This window comes from Eumetopias jubatus, unplaced genomic scaffold (assembly GCF_037043125.1).
Source record: "Eumetopias jubatus isolate StellerSeaLion01/CBP00866 unplaced genomic scaffold, mEumJub1_p1.0 scaffold_17, whole genome shotgun sequence".
Lineage (NCBI taxonomy): Eukaryota > Metazoa > Chordata > Mammalia > Carnivora > Otariidae > Eumetopias > Eumetopias jubatus.
Window position 1 is genome coordinate 60,873,558 of NW_028274823.1, and position 22,725 is coordinate 60,896,282.

The following is a 22,725-nucleotide window of genomic DNA, read 5'->3' on the forward strand; positions in this document are numbered from 1 at the left end:
CTTATGTTTAATTCTTACACATATGCATTGTATAACCCCATATGAAGAGTCTAGTCTGTTTGAAAAGAGCTAAAGCCATACTAGTCTCAACAGAGACAGGAGTCACCCCAAAGTTGTCCCTACACAAAAAGTGTGACAGTACCTCTTAGACTGCACATGTTTCATGGAGTCTGGAGTCTTATACCACTAATGGACAAGTGAGTAATTCTGGAGGAATTTGCATCAAAGCTTAAGAGCCAACATACTCTTTGAAACTTAGGAGATTCAAGCCTCTCCAGAGCTCATTTAGAAACTGAGATCATGAAAGAGATACACTCAGGATGCAGAACTTCTACTGGTTGGGGCTCGCTGCAGTGGCCTTTTATTGGTCTGCTGCTATGCTACTGTGTAGAAAATTGCCATTTCCAGTGATTGAAATACATTCCTTTTGACTGTCAAATACCCAGCAATAAATTTCCATTAAAATCCAAGAGCTCTGAAAGGCCTTGTTCAGAGGAAATAAAAACACACAAATGAATGAACAAATGAAAGAAAGAAAGAGGAAAAAAAAATCAGTTTTAGGTTAAAATCAATCTTAGAGGAATAGGAAAAGAGGAACTCTTTTAAGAAACTCCTGAGGCTCCTCTTCCAACTATTGGCAAGCATTCAATCTTACTTAGAATGTTGGGCTCCCTAGCTAAATGAAAGGTACAGTACATCGTGTCCTTATTGAATCTTTTAGCAGCTCAAAATGGTTAACGTCCTCATACTACAAGAGCCTGCAGTGATTGAGGAGAAATGCAGTAACCCAATACTTCAGGACAGGACACCAGGATTGTTTTGTTTTGTTTTGTATATGGTTTGCTAGATAAATTCAGACCACCAAATTTCCAATCCAATTTTTGTAAGGGTCAGTAAAGGTATGTTAGATTTTATTTTCAAGAATATATATATTTAGGAGCACCTGGCTGGCTCAGTCGGTTAAGTGTCTGCCTTCAGCTCAGGTCATGATCTCAGGGTCCTGGGATCGAGCCCTGCATGGGGCTCCCTGCTTAGTGGGGAGTTGGCTTCTCCCTCTCCCTCTGCCTCTCCCCACTGCTCATACTCTCTCTCTTAAATAAACAAAAAATCTTAAAAAATAAAAAGAATATATATATATATATATATATATATATATATATATATATATATATATATATATATAATTTGGAGGCACCTGGGTGGCTTAGTCAGTTAAGTGGCTGACTCTTGATTTTGGCTTAGGTCATGATCTCAGAGTCATGGGACTGAGCCCTGCATCAGGTTCCATGCTCAGTGGGGAGTCTGCTTGAGATTCTCTCTCTCTCTCTCTCTCTCTCCCCCCCGCCCCTCTCCTACTCTCTCTAAAATAAATAAATAAATATTTAGAATATAATGACCAGTTTCCAACTTGGATTCCCAGGCACATTCTGAGATTGTTGGAATTTAGAGCTGCCAAAATTGGGTCCTAATGAGCTGAGGCAGAGTAGTTCTCTAAAGGTGTCTGCCGCACATTGATAGTGAAATGAGTCAGGACAACATGCAGTTGCTCCTCAGAGTCTCATTTGGGGGAATCACAATTTTTCTCTTGTAAAATAGATAAGTGAGTAATTTCCTCTAGAGAGCACTCCTATATTATGTTTCAAATATAACATCAATCAATAAATATGCCTCCAAATACTTTTCTCTAGCTATGGTGCAAACTGTTTCATCAATGAAGTTCCACAAAATTTATGTAGACACTGAAGATTTCCTCTGTGTCATAGACACAACTTATGTTACATGTGATCACCTGTGCCCAGGAATATTAAGTCTATTTACAAAGATTAGGGATATGAATAAAATTCTTCAATGCTTTCCTGCCTATCTCTTTAGCCTCCTCTCTCATCATTCCCTCTGCCCTATCATTTGCTTTGTAGCCATGCTACATTTCTTGTATTTCCTTGTATACCAAGCCTTTTCTCACCTTAATTCCTTTATTCAGGCCACATGTCCATCTGTCTGGAAGTGTTTCTATTCTCATCCTGTCTCCTACCTTGTCTGGATAATTCCTAAGTTCAGTTTTCCCTGAGTCCTTCTTTCTGTTTATATAATATTTTGGATATATGTATCACAATCCCTGCATTTACCATTAGGACAAATTGTGTCATTCCTTAGCTCAAAACCTTCCAGTGGTTTCCCATGCCCCTCAAAGGAAAAGCCAAAGTCCTTACAATGGCCTGTAAGTCTCTGACACTCATCAATCTCACCACCACCACTTCTGACCTCATCTCTTACAGCTCTTCAGTACAATCATTTCATTTTTACTACTCTGCCTCAGGACTTTTGCACTTGCTCTTCCTTTTGTCTGCACTCAATTTTGTCCCAAATATCTGTTATCTATATCTATATCATCTATATCCCTATCTATCTATCTACTTATCTATCTATCATCTATCTATCATCTACCTACCTATTTATCTATCATCTATCTATATATGTTTTTTAATTTCTCACTGTGAAACATAGATTCCATGAGTGCATTTTTTTCTATATCACCAATGCCTAGAAGAGTGCCATTCCCAGAGTACACACTTAATTAACGTTGATTGAAAAAATGACCAATTCTACTGTTTTGTTAAATTAGTTAATTCTTACAGGGTAGAGGCAGTATTTTATTAATTTTTACATCACTAGACTCTATCATATCATCTGGCTTATTTATTCAATAAATTGTTAAATTAATGTATTAAAAATATTTGTTAAACAACTACTATTTTCCAGGTATCATTAAAGCCACTGGATTTAAGGGAGTTATCAAAATAGTATCACTTCTCTCATGGATTTAAATTTTAGTTCAGAAGTTCATTGGATATTGAAGGTACAAATGCAGGCATCTCAAAGAAGATTGTGGACCTTAAATAGTGAGAAGATGGGTGAGGACGTACCAGTCTAGTTAGAGGGATAGAATATACTCAGGGTATTATAAATGAATACTTGAAGGAAATGTAGCTGTCCATTTATACATACCAATCTACCAAGGCTCAACAGGTGAATTACACTATTTGCCTTCCTTCGTCCTTTAAATTGTCTTTGCTCTACTCCTCCTTGTTATTGTATTATCACCCTACATTGATGGATACAATAATAATTACATACATCTCATTTTATATTCACTTTAGAGATGTTATTAAGAACACTGCTCACTATATTATAGTATTTTTCTTATGAGGACTCTCAGGAAAAAATTTTCCCAGCTCTCAATGCCATAAATAATTATGCTTTTGAGAAATTGGTTTATTTTTATTTTATGGGTTTTTATGTATATATAACTAGTAATTTCCTCCTTCACATTGCTGCTTGAAAATCCTGAACCATAAGTGTGGCCCAGCCCTGGACAATAAATAATATCAAGTGGCTTGCAAGTGTGAATCTCAGTCCAGTGTTAACTTTATTGTTTTATATCATTTATCCTTAGGCTATTTTTACCATTTAATTTTTAAGTGAAAAGGTGTATTTTTTTGTAATCTCTTAATATATTCTGGGAAAATAAAAGATATAAAAAAACCACCAATACTTATGGAACAAAATCAGCTGGAATAATGTTCCTCAGGCAAGGTTTGTCAAAGTGATTACACCCATATTTTGCTGACCAACTCTTTTTCTCCACCCCAGACCCATCTCTACACTATAGGCTACTATATCCAGCTTCCTACCAACATCTCCATTTAAACTTTTCACAGACATCTTGAATTATTGAACATATTCAAATATCAATTCTTTTTCTTTATGCTCTCATATTACACTTAATCAGACTTTTCTCTTGAAGGTAATGAAATCACCAACCTCCAAAATGCCCAAGCCAGTATCCTGAAAATCATTTATGATTCCTTCCACTCATTTATCACCCATGGCCAATGATTCTGCCTTGTTATTGTCTTTCAAATATGTCCCATGCTTTACATTCCTAACTGCCACTGACAGTCTAGTACCTCATGATTTCTTACCTGAATTGTTAGATGAGTTTCTTGGCACTCCATGCTCTATCCTGCTCACCTCCTAGATATTCTTCACAAAGCTGCTAGAATGATCTTTTTAAAACAAAGTGTTGATCCTGTCACCTCTTTACTTAAAACCTTTCAATGAGTCAAAATTGACCTCCAGATGAATCCAGAATCCTTGGGAAGATCTTCAAGAAGCTTCATGGCCTGGCCCTTCCTTTCTTCAGCCTTATCTTTTGCAGGTTGTCTCACCTTCCCCGCCACATTCTTTGAAGAAGTCATATTTTATGATACCTTTTAACATTCACTTCACATGTACTGCTTCTCCTGATTCTTTGCTTCCCTCCCACCAAACATCCCAAACTAACACACACACACACACACACACACACACACACACACACACACACACACAATTTTTCTTGGTTAATTAGAACACTCTTAATAGAAGAAGGATCTATTCCCTGGGAAGGATATCCCTTTTAACTAAGCTTGTAGCAATAAGGGAAGTAGTAAACCATAAACAGTAGTCCACTGAGCTAACTAAACTTCCTAATATAATAGGCAGATCATGAGGTAGTCATGACTCAACACACAATACCAGAAAACTTCTGGGAAGCCTTATGTGACTCTCCAGTCTAAGTTTGACATCTCATCTGCATTGCCCCTTCTGCACACCCCAACTGTGATTCTTCACACAATCCCCTCATAAGAACTCATAGTCTCTGAACAACCTGAAGACAGAGGACTATATATGTTATTTTCCTTTTGCCCCTTTCCTGGACATGATAAGTACTCAATAGATATGCCTTGAGTGTATAATAAATGTAAGGAGACATCTTGAATGAGCTGTAAATATGAAAAAGTGGAAGAGTTGTAAAAGAGTTTCCAACTCTGGATAATCATATGAACAAAGAAAAATAGATGAAAGAACTAGTAGGTCAGGTAGCAGATGGTTGGACTCTGTGGTAATTAGTCCTACAGGCTTTCCCTCCTCTTTACCATTATTGTTCAGGGAACATAAGTAGTCACAAGTGATTGGGGGAAACATATTTTGTTGTCATTGTCATTATTATTCACAATGTTACATTGCTTTCTAAAGAAGATAGATCTTTGTCTTGTGGTGAGTGTGATCACAGGTAGGAGGGTATGATTGAGGTATGAGGAGTTGAGGCAAAATGAATGTAAGCCTATCCAGATTTCATATAGGAACTTTCAAATTTAGGACTGAAAGGAACCTTAGTGTAGTTACTACCTACAGTGTGGTCTGTGGACTAGTGCTGGTCAGTTCATAACAATGACCCTAGTTGATGGGAAGCATTTAGAAATTTTTATAGCAACTTGACAGATTAATTTTATACCTGTTAATAGAAGTTTGGGGTTCTATTTTTTATATATTCATTTTTATTTCATTTCCTTAGTAATTCATACTTTGCTTATATTTTTAAATGTGTTAATTCATAACAGATTGGAAATTAAAAGAACTAGTTCTTCAGTACCCAAAAAGTGCTCATTTAGTATGTGTCTTCATTAACCCCTAAAGGATGAACAGTTTCCCATAAAATTTGAGTTTATTTGCAGATCCTCATGAAGCTCATATGTGGACCCCCAGGTTAAGGACTCTTGGTAGAACTAAAAATGACTTTTGTCTTTTTGGATAAGAGCACTGAATACTAGAGAAGTGAGATAATCTATCCAAGATTTCATAGCAAACTGTAATCCAACACTTCATTTCCTCCCACTTCACCAAAATAATGTCTTTTTCTTCCTGCTTCAAAATGCCCTATTTATACCACTTGCTACCAGCAGAATGGGAGTTGTGTTTCTGCTTCTCAAGCTTTGTGATGCACTATATTGTGCCATGGAACTTTGGGGAGATTCACCTGCTCTGCCCACTTGCTTGAGGTGGCATATGCAATATACTTATTATGACATTGTAGCAAAATGAAAGATTATGGACCAGCCTGTGTTGCCAATAATAGCTCTTAACTGTTGACTCCAAAATCCATTCTTGATGTAACTTACTTTAATCTTTGCTGAAAAAATCAGAACACTTGACTGACAATTTTGTTTATGGATTATTGCCTTTAATTTGATCTAGAGCCTAATGGTACTACCTGGCAAACATGGGCATTGCTAACAAATGCATTTTATTTTATTTTGTTTTCATCCATCTGAGTTCCGTGACCGAAGCGGGTTGTTCCAAAAAAAAAAAAGACTATGAGAAATGGTGTCTCTGAAGTTTGAAGTCTGATAATGAGAGACTCTGCAGAGTCACAAATGAAAGCATTCATGTAGAAAGGGTATCTTTGGCTTTCTTGTCATGCATGATTGATGCTTTCCCTTTATCACCCCAGCTCATGTGTCTTAGCATTTTTTTTCTCTTCTGCTGCCACTGTCATAATTAATGATTAAGGTATATAACTAGCATAACACCTGGCTATTAATTTCAGGAAGCAGATTGGGGTGCACAACATTTGACTTCACAGACACTCAGGGGGAGTCTGTAGAGCTCCTTTCATTGCATAAAGCTGAATACCCTCTCTTTCCCCATCCCAGATGCAATTTGACAACCTGCCCACACCTGGACAAGTCAGTCTAACCTCTTTCTTGGTTACTGTTTTTATCCCCCCAGTCCATTTCACAAGCTGGAAAGAATAAGATAAACTAAATTGCAATCGTGTGTGTGTGTGTGTGTGTGCATGTGTGTGTGTGTGCATGTGTGTGTGTGTGTGCATTTTAAAGGTGCTAAATCCAACTCGTATAAATTGCCATCATGTATTAACAGAAAATAAGTCTTTCCATTGTACCAAATGCATTCTATCAATGGTATAGACATGATTGGTTTTATGTAAACAATAACTCTGAAATCTTGCACCTGTCTTTTGTTCCTTTGGTTTTATATGCAATCAGGTTTTACTTCTGTGCTTCCAGACTCGAATATATGGCTGGCTTGGTCTTTTCTTTCTTTAGATATTTCTTTCCTGGATATTCTGGATCATAGGAACAGAGGTTTAAATCTTATTTCTGTATTAGCCTGAAGATAATATGATTAAGAAGGCAAACTATAACCCAACAGTCACATAATGGGGATATATGTCAATAAAAATGATTCAGGCTGGTTTTCTCATTTGACTTATACATGTCACTACTCTTGACCATGAGTGCAGAAGTTTTAGAGATGAACTAAAAGTAAATCTTACTAAGTAAGTGGTCAAGAGGCTGGAGGAAGTATGAAAATAACATAGCCCTCAAATTAATTAAATTCAGATTGCAATAATTTTAATCATGTTGACAGCTATTTACTTTGCATCATTTTAGGTAAATAAGCAACTTAATATGACATTACTCTGTAGATCTTTTTCCTCAGCTAACTCAACTGCCATAAAAAAAAATGAACATTTCAGTCCATTCACCTCAGTTTCTCTAAAATACAATTTCAGTTTCAGGATGGGGAATTAAACCAATCCATATCCCTTTCCCTTTATACTCTAATCTTATAGAATTTACTAAAGAAATACCAAATGAGCAAAAGAAAATCTGTAACAATGCTGGAGAATAGGGAAGAGTGAAATAAATAAAACAGACACTTCCAGGAATTTGCTATTATTTTTTTATTATTATTATGTTCAGTTAGCCAACATATAGTACATCATTAGTTTTTGATGTAGTATTCAACAATTCATTAGTTGTGTATAACACCCAGCACTCATTACAACATGTACCCTCTTTAATACTCATCACCGGGTTACCCCATTCCCCCAGCTCCCTCCCTTCTGTAACCGTGTTTGTTTCCCAGAGTCCATAGTCTCTCATGGTTTTTCTCCCTCTCTGATTTCTCCCTGATTCAGTTTTCCCTCCCTTCCCCTATGGTCCTCCATGCTATTCCTTATGTTCCACATATGAGTGAAACCATATAATTGTCTTTCTCTGCTTGACTTATTTCACTTAGCATAATCCCCTCCAGTTCCGTCCATGTCAATGCAAATGTTAGGCATTCATCCTTTCTGATGGCTGAGTAATATTCCATTGTATGTATGAACCACATCTTCTTTATCCATTCATCTGTTGAAGGGCATCTCGGCTATTACTTTTTAAATGAAGTGGATGTATTAAGTTTACTGAGGAGCTGACAAGGGCTCCTTTTAAAGCCCAATATAAGCAAAGTAGGGAAAACCTGAGAGACAGATAGGCAAATCTCTCCAACAGAAAACTGATGGAGCCCCAGGCTTGGGAAATCATAGCCTTATTTAACCCCCATTTGGAGGAGTGAGGGTATCAGTGAGAAGCACACAAAAGGGCTTCTAGAATTTATTAAAGCTCTGCAGAGAGATGTTGGACAAAATATTTGCCCCAGTGCTTCTCCAACTGTGTCATCAGCATCCAAACATAGTGGGAGCTTTTCTTATCCACTCTTGCTTTTCCCCTTTGGAACAGATTTGTCAATATCTTCCCGGTACATACACCTGGAAGGAAATTAGCTTTTCTGCTTTTCTCTGTTTCTCAAACACTGCAATTTCATGAAATCAAATGTTGCCCTAAGCATAGGGAGCCCATACCAGCCACCAATATAGGTCATCTAAACCTGCACACATAAATATGAAAAGAAAATGGAGTGTCATCAGTAATTGGACAGAAAAAGAGGAAATTGGGAAAGCTGGAAATCAGAGCAAATGTTCCCAATGAAACAAATAAAACAGATTTGTAGGTAATCAGAAGAGAACTATTTAAAATTCTAATTAAGGGGCACCTGGGTGGCTCAGTCATTAAGCATCTGCCTTCTGCTCAGGTCATGATCCCAGGGTCCTGGGATCGAGCCCCATATCGGGCTCCTGGATCCATGAGAAGCCTGCTTCTCCCTCTCCCACTCCCCCTGCTTGTGTTCCCTCTCTCGCTGTGTCTCTCTCCATCAAATAAATAAATAAAAAATCTTTAAAAAATATTAAAATTCTAATTAGTGTTTTCATTGATATTTAAGAAGTTTTATGTTTAGTTTTCCTTCCTTTCAATATGTAAAATAGCACACTGCTCTGTAAAAGGAGATATAGGGAGATTCTGCTGAAAGGTTACTACACACTATGTACTGTTCTCTGATCTTTACATACATTAATACATTCGATCCTTACAATGACCCTCTGAAAGACCTGTTATTATTATCTCTGTGGGGTAAGGAAACTGAGGCATAGTTAAAATACCTTGCCCAAGTTAAACAGCTATTTAATTGCCAAGCCAAGATTCAAAAGAACCTAAATCTAAAACACATGCCCTTATTATTACAGTCTGGAGGGTAGCTGTTGTTTTAAAGGAAAAATAAAACAACAAAACAAACAAAATACCTTACTAGGAAAAGTAAAAAACAGAACAGCCACCAGTAAAAACAGGAAGCAAATTCAAGGGATTATTCCATTCCTTAGATTCAAAAACAAGGAGTTGGAAAATCTTAATGAATATTAGAAACATGGAATTTACACACAAAGATCCAGTACATAAAATCTTACAAAAATAAAATGAGTTGATTGAGGAACAGTCACCACAAGAAAATAATAACCCTCTGAGCTAAAGACTTGAGGCTTCAGACTGAAAAAAAAAAATGACTGAAAGCTGTATCAGTAATAATGAAAGAAGAGTCACACATAGACATTATTGTGAGATTTGTGCATTTTAATAATGAGAAGATAGCCCTACAAACTTCCTGAGAACGAAAAAATATTTACAAAGGCAAGAATCAAGTTGGCATTGAACTTCTAGTCTGACACTCCAAGCCAGACAGTGTACTTGGAAAGTGCTTAAACTAAGAAGAAAAATGACCCTGTTTATTTTATTTTGATGGCTTTTGATGTTTGATTTGAAATGACCAAATAACCACATGTAATCTGAGCTGCCTTCAAGATTCTGCAGCATACCCTTTGATGTTAGAGCTGCATTTGCTACATCTAACTGTAGGAATTTAATTATTGAGAAATTGGTGCTTACATGTATCATTTTCCATCACTGAAAAGATTCTTAATAAACTAATGTCTAAAAGCTTTGTATTCTAAACTAAAAGAAAAATTCCAGTATCCACTGAAGTTTGGTTTATTAAGGTGTTGCCATTTTTGTGTGTGGGTGGTCATTGCTTTTGCAATATTGCAATGTGATTGTTTTGGTGGGGGGCGGAGCATAACATAGACTGATATGACTTAGCAACATTGAATGAATCTTAGATTCTTTTTCCAATAATTTTTAGCTACATAAACCCTCAAAGTCAAGATTGTAATTTCATTAATGTATGTAATTTGTCTATATGATGATTCAATGAGCAAAATTCTTTAACAAAGAGATAGGCACGATGGAATACATAAATAAAAGTTGTACACAATCTGATTAAGTTGATGGTAAATGATGATAAATTCAGTTTTCAAATAGTTTGCATGCTATTTGTTATCAGCTGTGGACATTTAATGCCTCATTAGCCATGAATTAAATCACTAGTTTAGAATCTATCCTCAGCAATAGTAAATGCCCATTATATCCAATTAGAATGCAAGCTGATGTGGAAACAAGTTGAAATAGGAATTGGGATTTAGGTTCCAGTTCTGGCTTTGCAACTAGCCACCTGTGTGGCCTTGGGAAAATTACTCAAATATCCAGAAGGAGAAAATAATTGTATTAGATATTAAATTTTCCTTCCAAGCCTGAAATTCTAAGATCTTCAGATTACAGGCATGAGAAAAGATCAGTCCTAAAAGTATTTTTGGATCTAAGCTGCTGTTCATAAAAGACTCTTCTGAAATTTCCTGAAACTAAATTGGAAATAGTGTAACTGAGTCGATAATTCAGCATCTGGTGTTGAGATGGTAATTACGAGTGGGGTAAGGAGAGGACCGGCAGAAGTGATGGAGAGTTTTTGTAGGTATGTGGAAGTAAAAAGAAAATTTATGTTTTCTCTTCCATCTATAGCCAAATACCTTGTAGGAACTGGAGACTCTTGTGTGTTCTTTCCACAGCTCTCTTTTGAGTTTTTTTCTGATTTAATTAAAACGTGAGAAAGAAGAGTTTTAAGAAATGTTGACACATATCCCAAAAAGCACTGAAAGCATCTTAACTTCTACATCTCATGATGTAATTTTCATCATTTCCCCCACATTTTTTATTACTTTAAATAGAAAAATGTCTTTCTTGTTAAATTCCAAACAATGAGTCAGAAGTAAGGTTGTCTTGGAGCTGCAAGGGTGTTTTTTCAAGACTACTTCATGAGGACAAAACATTAAATGTTCTTCTCTGTATCTTCATCACACAAAGCCTGTAGCATTATGGATGCTCATCAATTTTTTCACATGCAAAAAAATGAATGACTAAGGTAAATGGCCAGAATGAAGGAAGGACATATACCAACAATGTCTTTCAGCAATGCAAACATAACTGGTTGGCAGGAGTGTAGTCCTTCAGCCTCTTCCTTTTTCCTCTCTCTTGATCAACTGAGTTAATGACAAAAGAGTTTTACCGAGGTCAAGGCTGTACATGTGTGTGTTCAAAAAGCACATAGGTCTGAACAGTGTAGGTCTCTGTCATAGCCTGGATCTTAATGATGGACATTGCTTTGAGAATAATAAGAACTAACATTGGGCCTGTACTAAGTACCTAGCACTTTTACAACTTTATATGTATTATTTTCTTTCATTCTTCCAACAACCCTAGGAGAGATGTGGTACTATTATCATCCCCATTTTACAGATGGAAACCAAGGCACAGGGAGGCTGAATAATTTGCACTGGGGCACAGGTGATAAGTGACAGATCTGAATTGAATTTCAAGTAGTCTGATTCCAGAGTCCTGTGTTCTCAATCATTTTCCTCTGCTGCCTGAGGTAAGAGCAGAATATATGCAACTGTGAAACAGTCTTGTTGCCACTCTTTTGGAGGTCAGTGACTCTGAGCATTTTCATTACAATTTTTACACCTAATTAGAGTTTAACAAGAAAAGTAAGAAAGAGAATGCAAAATTACTTTAAGACTGGTCATTTCCATCACTTCAAAAATGCTTTGATTTAACATTAAGTAAATTCACTACAAGGTAGAATTTGGAGCATTGGCAAGATTTTTTTTTTTATTTGATTGACTATATTTAATCAGTATTTAAAAACCTGAATTCTTCTTTCTTTGGTAATACATAAATTATAAAAGGAGTAACTTAATGCATTGCAATTCAAATAACAAAATGACTTCAATAAGTGGCTTGTGGTAATTATACAAAATTAATATGGATTAGATATGTGTTACAATATTGCAATATCATTATTCCATTATATTTTTTTGATTTGTTTTGTTTTATTATGTAATGTTAATCATCATACATCATTAGTTTTTGATGTAGTGTTCCATGATTCATTGTTTGCATATAACACCCAATGCTCCATGCAGAATGTGCCCACTTTAATACCCATCACCAGGCTAACCCATTCCCCCATCCCCCCTCCCCTCTAGAACCGTCAGTTGTTTCTCAGAGTCCATAGTCTCTCATGGTTCATCTCCCCCTCCGATTTCCCCCCCCTTCATTCTTCCACTCCTGCTATCTTCTTCTTGATCTTTTTTTATTTTTTAACATAAAATGTATTATTTGTTTCAGGGGTACAGCTCTGTGATTCAACAGTCTTACACAATTCACAGTGCTCACCATAGCACATAACCTCCCCAATGTCTATCACCCAGCCACCCCATCCCTCCACCCCCCACCACACCAACAACCCTCAGTTTGTTTCCTGAGATTAAGAATTCCTCATATCACTGAGGTCATATGATACATGTTGTTCTCTGATTGACTTATTTCGCTCAGCATAACACCCTCCAGTTCCATCCATGTTGTTGCAAATGGCAAGATTTCATCCCTTTTGATGGCTGCATAATATTCCATTGTGTGTGTGTGTGTGTGTGTGTGTGTGTGTGTGTGTGTGTGTGTGTGTGTGTATCATATCTTATTTATCCATTCATCTGTTGATGGACATCTTGGCTCTTTCCACAGTTTGGCTATTGTGGACATTGCTGCTATAAACATCGTGGTGCCCATACCCCTTTGGATCCCTGCATTTGTATCTTTGGGGTAAATACCCAGTAGTGCAATTGCTGGATCGTATTGTAGCTCTAGTTTAAACTATTTGAGGAACCTCCATACTGTTTTCCAGAGTGGCTGCACCAGCTTGCATTCCCACCAACAGTGTAGGAGGGTTCCCCTTTCTCTGCATCCCCGCCAACATCTGTCGTTTCCTGACTTGTTAATTTCAGCCATTCTGACTGGTGTGAGGTGGTATCTCATTGAGGTTTTGATTTGGATTTCCCTGATGCGGAGCAATGTTGAGTACTTCTTCATGTATCTGCTGGCCATTTGGATGTCTTCTTTGGAAAAAATGTCTGTTCATGTCTTCTGCCCATTTCTTGATTGGATCATTTGTTCTTTGGGTGTTGAGTTTAAGAAGTTCTTTATAGATTTTGGATACTAGCCTTTTATCTGATATGTCATTTGCAAATATCTTCTCCTATTCTGTCAGTTGTCTTTGTTTTTCTTGACTGTTTCCTTTGCTGTGCAAAAGCTTTTTCTCTTGATGAAGTCCCAATAGTTCATTTTTGCCCTTGCTTCCCTTGCCTTTGGCAATGTTTCTAGGAAGAAGTTGCTGTGGCTGAGGTCAAAGAGGTTGCTGCCTGTGTTCTCCTTTAGGATTTTGATGGACTCCTGTCTCACATTGAGGTCTTTCAACCATTTGGAGTCTATTTTTCTGTGTGCTGTAAGGAAATGGTCCAGTTTCATTCTTCTGCATGTGGCTATCCAATTTTCCCAACACCGTTTGTTGAAGAGACTGTCTTTTTTCTAATGGACACTCTTTCCTGCTTTGTCGAAGATTAGTTGACCATAGAGTTGAGGGTCCATTTCTGGGCCCTCTATTCTGTTCCATTGATCTATGTGTCTGTTTTGGTGCCAGTACCATACTGTCTTGATGATGACAGCTTTGTAATAGAGCTTGAAGTCCGGAATTGTGATGCCGCCAGCTTTGCTTTTCTTTTCCCACATTCCTCTGGCTATTCGGGGTCTTTTCTGGTTCCATACAAATTTTAGGATTATTTGTTCCATTTATTTGAAAAAGGTGGATGGTATTTTGATGGGGATTGCATTGAATGTGTAGATTGCTCTAGGTAGCACTGACATCTTCACAATATTTGTTCTTCCAATCCATGAGCATGGAACATTTTCCATTTCTTTGTGTCTTCTTCAATTTCTTTCATGAGTATTTTATAGTTTTCTGAGTACAGATCCTTTGCCTCTTTGGTTAGATTTATTCCTAGGTATCTCATGATTTTGGGTGCAGTTGTAAATGGGATCGACTCCTTAATTTCTCTTTCTTCTGTCTTGTTGTTTGTGTATAAGAATGCCACTGATTTCTGTGCATTGATTTTATATCATGCCACTTTATTGAATTCCTGTATGAGTTCTAGCAGTTTTGGGGTGGAGTCTTTTGGGTTTTCCACATACAGTATCATATCATCTGCAAAGTGTGAGAATTTGACTTCTTCTTTGCTGATTCAGATTTCTTTGATTTCTTTTTGTTGTCTGATTGCTGTGGCTAGGACTTCTAATACTATGTTGAATAGCAGTGGTGAGAGTGGACATCCCTGCCATGTTCCTGACCTTAGGGGGAAAGCTCTCAGTTTTTCCCCATTGAGAATGATATTCACTGTGGATTTTTCATAGATGGCTTTTATGATATTGAGGTATGTACCCTCTATCCCTATGCTCTGAAGCGTTTTGATCAAGAAAGGATGCTGTACTTTGTCAAATGCTTTTCTTCATCTATTGAGAAGATCATATGGTTCTTGACTTTTCTTTTATTAATGTATTGTATCACACTGATTGATTTGCAGATGTTGAACCAAACCTGCAGCCTAGGGATAAATCCCACTTGGTCGTGGTGTATAATCCTTTTAATGTACTGTTGGATTCTATTGGCTAGCATTTTGGGGAGAATTTTTGCATCCATGTTCATCAAGGATTTTGGTCTGTAATTCTCCTTTTTGATGGGGTCTTTGTCTGGTTTTGGGATCAAGGTAATGCTGGCCTCATAAAATGAGTTTGGAAGTTTTCCTTCCATTTCTATTTTTTGGAACAGTTTCAGAAGAATAGGTCTTAATTCTTCTTGAAATGATTGGTAGAATTTCCCTGGGAAGCCATCTGGCCCTGGGCTCTTGTTTTTGGGAGATTTTTGATGACTGCTTCAATTTCCTTAGTGGTTATAGGTCTGTTCAGGTTTTCTATTTCTTCCTGGTTCAGATTTGGTAGTTGATACATTTCTAGGAATGCATCCATTTCTTCCAGGTTATCTAATTTGCTGGCACAGAGTTGCTCATAATATGTTCTTATAATTCTTTGTATTTCTTTGGTGTTGGTTGTGATCTCTCCTCTTTCATTCATGACTCTATTTATTTGGGTCATTTCTCTTTTCTTTTTGATAAGTCTGGCCAGGGGTTTATCAATCATGTTAATTCTTTCAAAGAACCAGCTCCTAGTTTCGTTGATCTGTTCTACGGTTCTTTTGGTTTCTATTTCACTGATTTCTGCTCTTATCTTTATTATTTCTCTTCTCCTGCTGGGTTTAGGCTTTATTTGCTGTTCTTTCTCTGGCTCCTTTAGGTGTAGGGTTAGGTTGTGTAGTTGAGACCTTTCTTGTTTCTTGAGAAAGGCTTGTATTGCTATATAATTCCCTCTAGGACCACCTTTGCTGCATCCCAAAGATTTTGAACAGTTGTGTTTTCATTTTCATGGTTTCCATGTTTTTTTTTAATTCTTCTTTGATTTCCTGGTTGACCCATTCATTCTTTAGTAGGATGCTCTTTAGCCTCCATGTATTTGAATTCTTTCCGACTTTCCTCTTGTGATTGAGTTCTAGTTTCAAAGCACTGTGGTCTGAAAATATTCAGGGAATGATCCCAATCTTTTGGTACTGATGGAGTCCTGATTTATGACCTAGGATTGATCTATTCTGGAGACTGTTCCATGGGCACTAGAGAAGAATGAATATTCTGTTCCTTTGGGATGGAATGTTCTGAATAGATCTGTGAAGTCCATTTGGTCCAAGAGTGTCATTTAAAGTCGTTATATCCTTGTTGAACTTTTGCTTAGATGATCTGTCCATTTCAGTGAGGGGGGTGCTAAAGTCCCCCACTATTATTGTATTGTTGTCAATGTGTTTCATTGCTTTTGTTATTAATTGGCTTATATAATTGGCTGCTCCCATTTTAGGGGCACAGATATTTACAATTGTTAGATCTTTTTGTTGGATAGACCCTTTAGTAAGATATAGTGCCTTCCTCATCCCTTATTACAGTCTTTGGTTTAAAATCTAATTTGTCTGATAAAAGGATTGCCACCCCAGCTTTCTTTTGGTTTCCATTAGCATGGTAAATCGTTTTCCACCCCCTCGCTTTCAATCTGGGTTTATCTCTGGGTCTAAAATGCATCTCTTGCAGACAGCATATCGATGGGTCTTGTTTTTTTATCCAGTCTGATAGCATGTGTCTTTTGATTGGGCCATTTAGTCCATTTACATTCAGGGTAACTATTGAAAGATATGAATTTAGTGCCACTGTATTGCCTGTTAGGTGACTGTTACCGTATACTGTCTGTGTTCCTTTCTGGCTTATGTTACTTTTAGGCTCTCTCTGCTTAGAGGACCCCTTTCAATATTTCTTGTAGGGCTGGTTTCGTGTTTGCAAATTCCTTATTTTTTGTTCGTCCTGGAAGCTTTTTATCTCTCCTTCTATTTTTAATGACAGCCTAGCTGGATATAGTATTCTTGGCTGCATATTTTTCTCATTTAGTGCTCTGAAGGTATCATGCCAGTCCTTTCTGGGCTGCCAGGTCTCTGTGGATAGGTCTGTTGCAATCTAATGTTTCTACCATTGTGGATTACAGATCTCTTGTCCCGAGCTGCTTTCAGGATTTTCTCTTTGTCTCTGAGACTCGTAAGTTTTACTATTAGATGTCAGGGTGTTGACCTATTTTAATGATTTTGAGCAGGGTTCTCTCTGTCTTCAGGATTTTGATGCCTGTTTCCTTCCCCACATTAGGGAAGTTCTCCCTTGCTATAATTTGCTCCAATGTATGTTCTGCCCTTCTCTTCCTTCTTCTTCTTGGATCCCAATTATTCTAATGTTGTTTTGTGTTATGGTATCGCTTATCCTTCAAATTCTGCCCTCATCATCCTGTAGTTGTTTATCACTCTTTTTCTCAGCTTCTTTATTTTCCATCATTTGGTCTTCTATATCACTAATTCTCTCTTCTGGCTCATTTATCCTAGCATTTAGAGCCTCCATTTTTGATTGTACCTCATTAATAGCTTTTTTGAGTTCAACTTAGTTAGATTTTGGTTCTTTTATTTCTCCAGATAGGGTTTCTCTAATAACTTTCATGATTTTTTCAAGCCCAGCTGGGATCTTTAAAATCATATTTCTTAACTCTAGTTCTGACATATTACTAATGTCCATATTGAGTAGGTCCCTGGCAGTTGGTACTGCCTCTTGTTCTTTTTGTTGAAATAATTGTTTCTGTCTTGTCATTTTGTCCAAAGGAGAATGGATGAATGAGAGAACAAAATGCTAACAGGGTAACAATGTCCCCAGAAAATATACAGTAAACAAATCAGAAAAGACCTGAAACTGGGGGAAAAGAAAGGGAAAGAAAAAGAAAGAAAAAGAAAATGAAAAAGATAAAAACAAACAAAAACAAAAGAAAACAAAAAAAACAGAATATGATCAAATATGATCAGGTTGGTGCATAGATCAGTGCCACACACTAGATTTTGGGAGTATTTTGGTCTGTTAGAAGAAAGTGCCTCCCCAAATTTTAAAGAAAGAAAAACTTATATATGTACAAATATAAGGGTTAATACATGAAGGGATGGAATATGAGTGTAAAGATGAAAATTATAAAAGATTTTATAAAAGGAATTGATAAGATAAGAATTTGGTTAAAAAAAAAGAAGAGGATTCAAATAAAAAAGGGGGTGTGGAGAGAATGTGTTCAGGCAGGAGACTAGAACATAGCCATACACTAGAGATTTAGGGTATATTTTGATCTCTTAGAGGAAACCGTATCCCAAAATTTTAAAGAGAGAACAACTTATATATATATATATAATATATATATATATATATACACACACACACACACACACATATATATATATACCAAAAATAAGGGTAACTACTATGAAGGCATAGAATATGACTCTAAAAATGAAAAATAAAAAAGATTTTTGTTTTTAAAAAGGGATTGGTTGGTTGAAAAAGTGAAAAAGAGAAATTCACACAAAAAAAGACAGTTAAAAAAATTAACTTTGAAAAACTAAAGAATCATGGGAAACATCCATGAATTGTATGTGCAGTATTCCCATAGCCCTGGAGTTCTGCTCTTCTCATTGATTGGTAAATTTGGTCTTGGCTGGCTGTTCTTGCTGATCTTCTGGGGGAGGGGCCTGTTGCCGTGGTTCCCAAATGTCTTTGCCAGAGGTGCAGTTGCCCTTCCCTTCCCGGGTCTGGGCTAAGTAATCTGCTTGGGTTTGCTCTCGGGAGCTTTTGTTCCCTGCAAGCTTTCCACTCAGCTTTTGAGGACGAGAGTGAAAATGGCAGTCTCTCAATCTCTGCCCCAGAGGAGCCGAGAACTTGGAGCCCCACTCCCCAATGCGCCTCCAGAAGAAAGCAGTCACTCCTGTCTCCACTGTCTCTGGCCGCACTCCGTGCTCATCTGGCCTGTGACTGAATGTTTTTATCTCTGGCTCACGACCCTGTGTGGAGTCTCCAAACCCAGCAGATCCCTGCGATGCACTCCCGTGCCACTCCTCCCAGGGAAGGAAAGGGAGTCTCCCCAGATCTGCTGCTTCTTGGGTCTCTCCTGGAAGAGCAGTGGCCCCACTGTGCTGTGAATCATGGTTTATGGCAACCCCGAGCTGAGAGCCCGCGCCTTGGCTCCGCCTCTGCAGCCGGCTTCCTCGCTCTAATACCTGGGAGCTCTGCTGTACTCAGGCACTCCCCGTCTTTCTATGACCCTGAGGGTCCTGAGACCACACTGTCTCGCGAGGGTTCCACCCCGCACTTAGCCACTGGAGTGATGTCCCTCAGCGGAGCCGACTTCTAAAAGTTCCGATTTTGTGCTTCATGGCTCTATCACTTGCCAGAAGCGGCCAATGGAGGCCATTACCCCGCTGTCTATCTTCCCATATTATCACCTCGGATTCACTTCTCTGCTCATCCTACCTTCAAGAAAGTGGTCACTTTTCTGTTCAGAGAGTTACTGCTATTCTTTTCTTCAATCTACTGTTGAGTTCGCAGGTGTTCAGAATGGTTTGATCCCTATCCAGCTGAATTCCTGGGACCAGACAAAATGCAGGTCTCCTAGTCCTCTGCCATCTTGCTCCTCCAGCTGCATTATATTTTTAACCATGATAATTCATGTTTCTATAATGTTTCTTATAGGGCTAATTTCTATAAGAATGACAGTTAACTAATCTAGTCTAGTAAATACTTAAGAATAATTGAATTTTCAATTTTAGTACTTAACTTGCACTGATAATTACTTCCTACAAAAAGACATCTCTAATTATAATCACAGAATATCTTTCCTCCCTTGTTCATACAACTTCTTCCAAGAGTTTCATATCCTGTTGAAAAATACAAAAACAATACAAATAAAAGCATTCTCAACTAGAACTCCTAATAAGATAAGATTTATCATTAGCCATGAAGTTACCACTTGAGTAATCAAATAATGTTTCACAATGCTTCATTTAGATAAACTTTTATGTTTTATGGATTGTAAAAATATGCATCATTTAATTGGCAGTTTGTTGAAAACAAAATATTAAGTGTTGTGTGTGTGTTTCCGTGTGTTTATCATTTATAAAAGGGGTATTAGAGGCATTTCTCTAGGAAAATATCTCTTCAAGTGTCTTCCACTGCTTGTAATTCCAGTTCTCCTTGAACCTGGTGGGCACACAAAGTGGTAGGCAGAATTGTGAAGACGTCCCCTCAAGACTCCCATTCCTGGTTATTATCAAACACTAACCTAGGTACTGCTGCGAAGGGATTTTGCAGATGTAATTAGATTTGCCAATCCATTGACATAAAAAAAAAATGGGGATTATCCTAAATTATGCCAGTGGGATCAATGTAATCATATAAACCCTTAAAAGCAGAAGAGGAAGTCACACGAGTCAGAGAGAGATGAGCACAGAAGACATGAGGCAGAAGAGGGGTTGAGAGAGATTCAAAATGTGAGGAAGATTCAACCCATTGTTGCTGTCTTTGAAGAGGTAGGAAGAGGACCATGAGCCAGGGACTGCAGGAGGTCTCTGGAATCTAAAAACGACCCTTGGCTGACAGCCACAAGGAAATGGGAGATCTTAGTCCTGCAGTTGCATGGAACTGAATCCAACCAACAACATGAATGTGTGTGGAAGTGGATTCTTCCTCCAAGCCTCTAAATAAGAGCCCAGACTAGTTAGTATCTTAATGTGGGCTTTTTGAGTCTCAGACCCCTGACCTGTAGAACTATGAGATAATACATTTGTGTTGTTTGTATAATTTGTTATGGCAGCAAAAGGAAATTAATACCTACTTTAAAAAAATGGACATATTACTCTCAGATAGTGATTCTTAGTAATTCTCAGGACCCATTGAAAGAACATAAAGAATTTTAGGTATGAGGAGATCTGTACTATGCAGTCAAATGTTTCTAAAAATTCTTCTCAATTTTTAATATTGAGCCACCTTTTTCTTTAAAAAAAAACCTCAAAATTTATTTTCTGTGTATTTCTTGCCTCTTACCATCCTCACTGTCTTGCTGATAATATTTAATAACCTGAGCATTCTGTACGTCTAAAGGTTGTAAGGTTAAGGAGGAATAAACTCTAATTAAGTGTAGGCTGACAGTTAATTTAAAGATCAATCCTCTCTTCACCTCTTTGGTTGTCTTATCAAGTCTTTGGAGGATGTATTCTAAAGGGGACTGCTATTTACAAAACCCACTAGGAATAATTGGGCCCATACCATCTCCCACTGAATTCTTCCCTCCCTCAATTTAAAACAGCTGCTAGAAGAGAGGTGCTGAGGGTACACAGAGCAGTTGAGTGAAGGAATAAAAACTTCCCATTTTTTGTTTAAATTTTTATTTTTTTAATATTCTAATTCTTCATTATTTATTGTAACTTTACAACTTGTTCCTATTCCTATTTTGAATAGTTACAGCTATACTATGAACTCTAATCCTCTGAACCGAATCTTCTGCATCCCAAACTTCATCTGTATCTACACAGTTGAAAGTTATATATTCCTAATATAATAATAAACTTTTAAAATCTGATCAATAAAGTAAGGGTTTCTACTTTATGCTCTCAAATTCTCTAAATGGAATTTTAGGAGGACGAGATTTGTTTTGTTCAATTTTGGGGGGGTTTTCTTGCAAGATTTCTTATCACCTTATTTGTTTAAATTTTTAAAAATCATCTGATATCACAAATAATCTATCATAACACTTTATTGTGAAATATTTTAGGTACACAAAAGAGCTTTTAAAATTATGTACGAACATCAGTGTAAGCACCAATCAGCTTAAAAAAAACTTTATAAAAATAACAAAGTCTCCATTGTTCTTCTCCCCATTTTTAATTTTTTTCTTAATATTTTTTTCAGTTTTGTTGAGACATAATTAACATATAACATTATGTTATATGTTATATTATAAGTATAAGGTATACAAAGTATTTGATATACTTCTAAATTGGAAAATAATTACCACTTAGCATTAGCTAACACTTCCATCACATTACATAATTACCATTATTTTTTTGTGATGAGAACATTTAAGATCTACTCTCTTAGCAACTTTCAAGTGTATGATACAGTGATAACTATAATCACATGTTGTAATTAGATCTCCAGAACTTATTCATCTTATAACTGGACATTTGTACCCTTTGGCCAATGTCTCTTCATTTCTTACAATCCCCAGTCCCTAGTAGCTACCACTGTACTCTCAGTTTCTCGGAGGTTAGCTTTTTTAGATTCCATGTATAAGTGATATCATACAGTATTTGTCTTTGTCTGACTTTCATCACTTAGCATAATGCCTTTAGGGACCATCCATGTTGTTATAAATGTAGCGATGTCCTTCTTTCTTATGGCTGAGTAATATTCAAAAATATGTGTATATATACATATATATACATATATATATTTCACATCATATATATGTATTCCATTCATATATATATATATACACATATATATATATTTCACATCTTCTTTATCCATTCATCTGTTGATGATACTTCAGTTGTTTCAATTATCTTGTCTATTGTAAATAATGCTGCAATTAACATGGAATGCAGATGTCTCCTCGAGATTGTGATTCTATTTCCTTTGGATATATACCCAGAAGTGAAATTGCTGGATCATATGGTAGTTCTATTTTTAATTTTTTGAGGAACCTCCATATTGTTTTCCACAGTGGCTGCACCAGTTTGCATTCCCACCAACAGTGAGGCAGGGTTCCCTTTCTTCCAGGGCCTTCCAGCACTTGTTACCTCTTGTTTTCTTGGTGCTAGGGATTCTAAGATGTGTGAAATGGTACACTATTGTGGTTTTGATTTGCATTTCCCTAAGGATTAGTAATGTTGTGTACCTTTCCATGTATCTCTGTGCTATTTTTATGCCTCCTTTGGAAAAATATTTGT

General features: G+C 37.0%; 1 protein-coding gene across 1 annotated transcript in view; it reads left to right on the forward strand.

Annotated features, from left to right (window-relative positions):
• CTNNA3 (catenin alpha 3) overlaps positions 1-22,725 on the forward strand; it is a 1,824,697-nt gene that overhangs the window by 1,037,141 nt on the left and 764,831 nt on the right. The gene's annotated exons all lie outside the window — the stretch shown is intronic.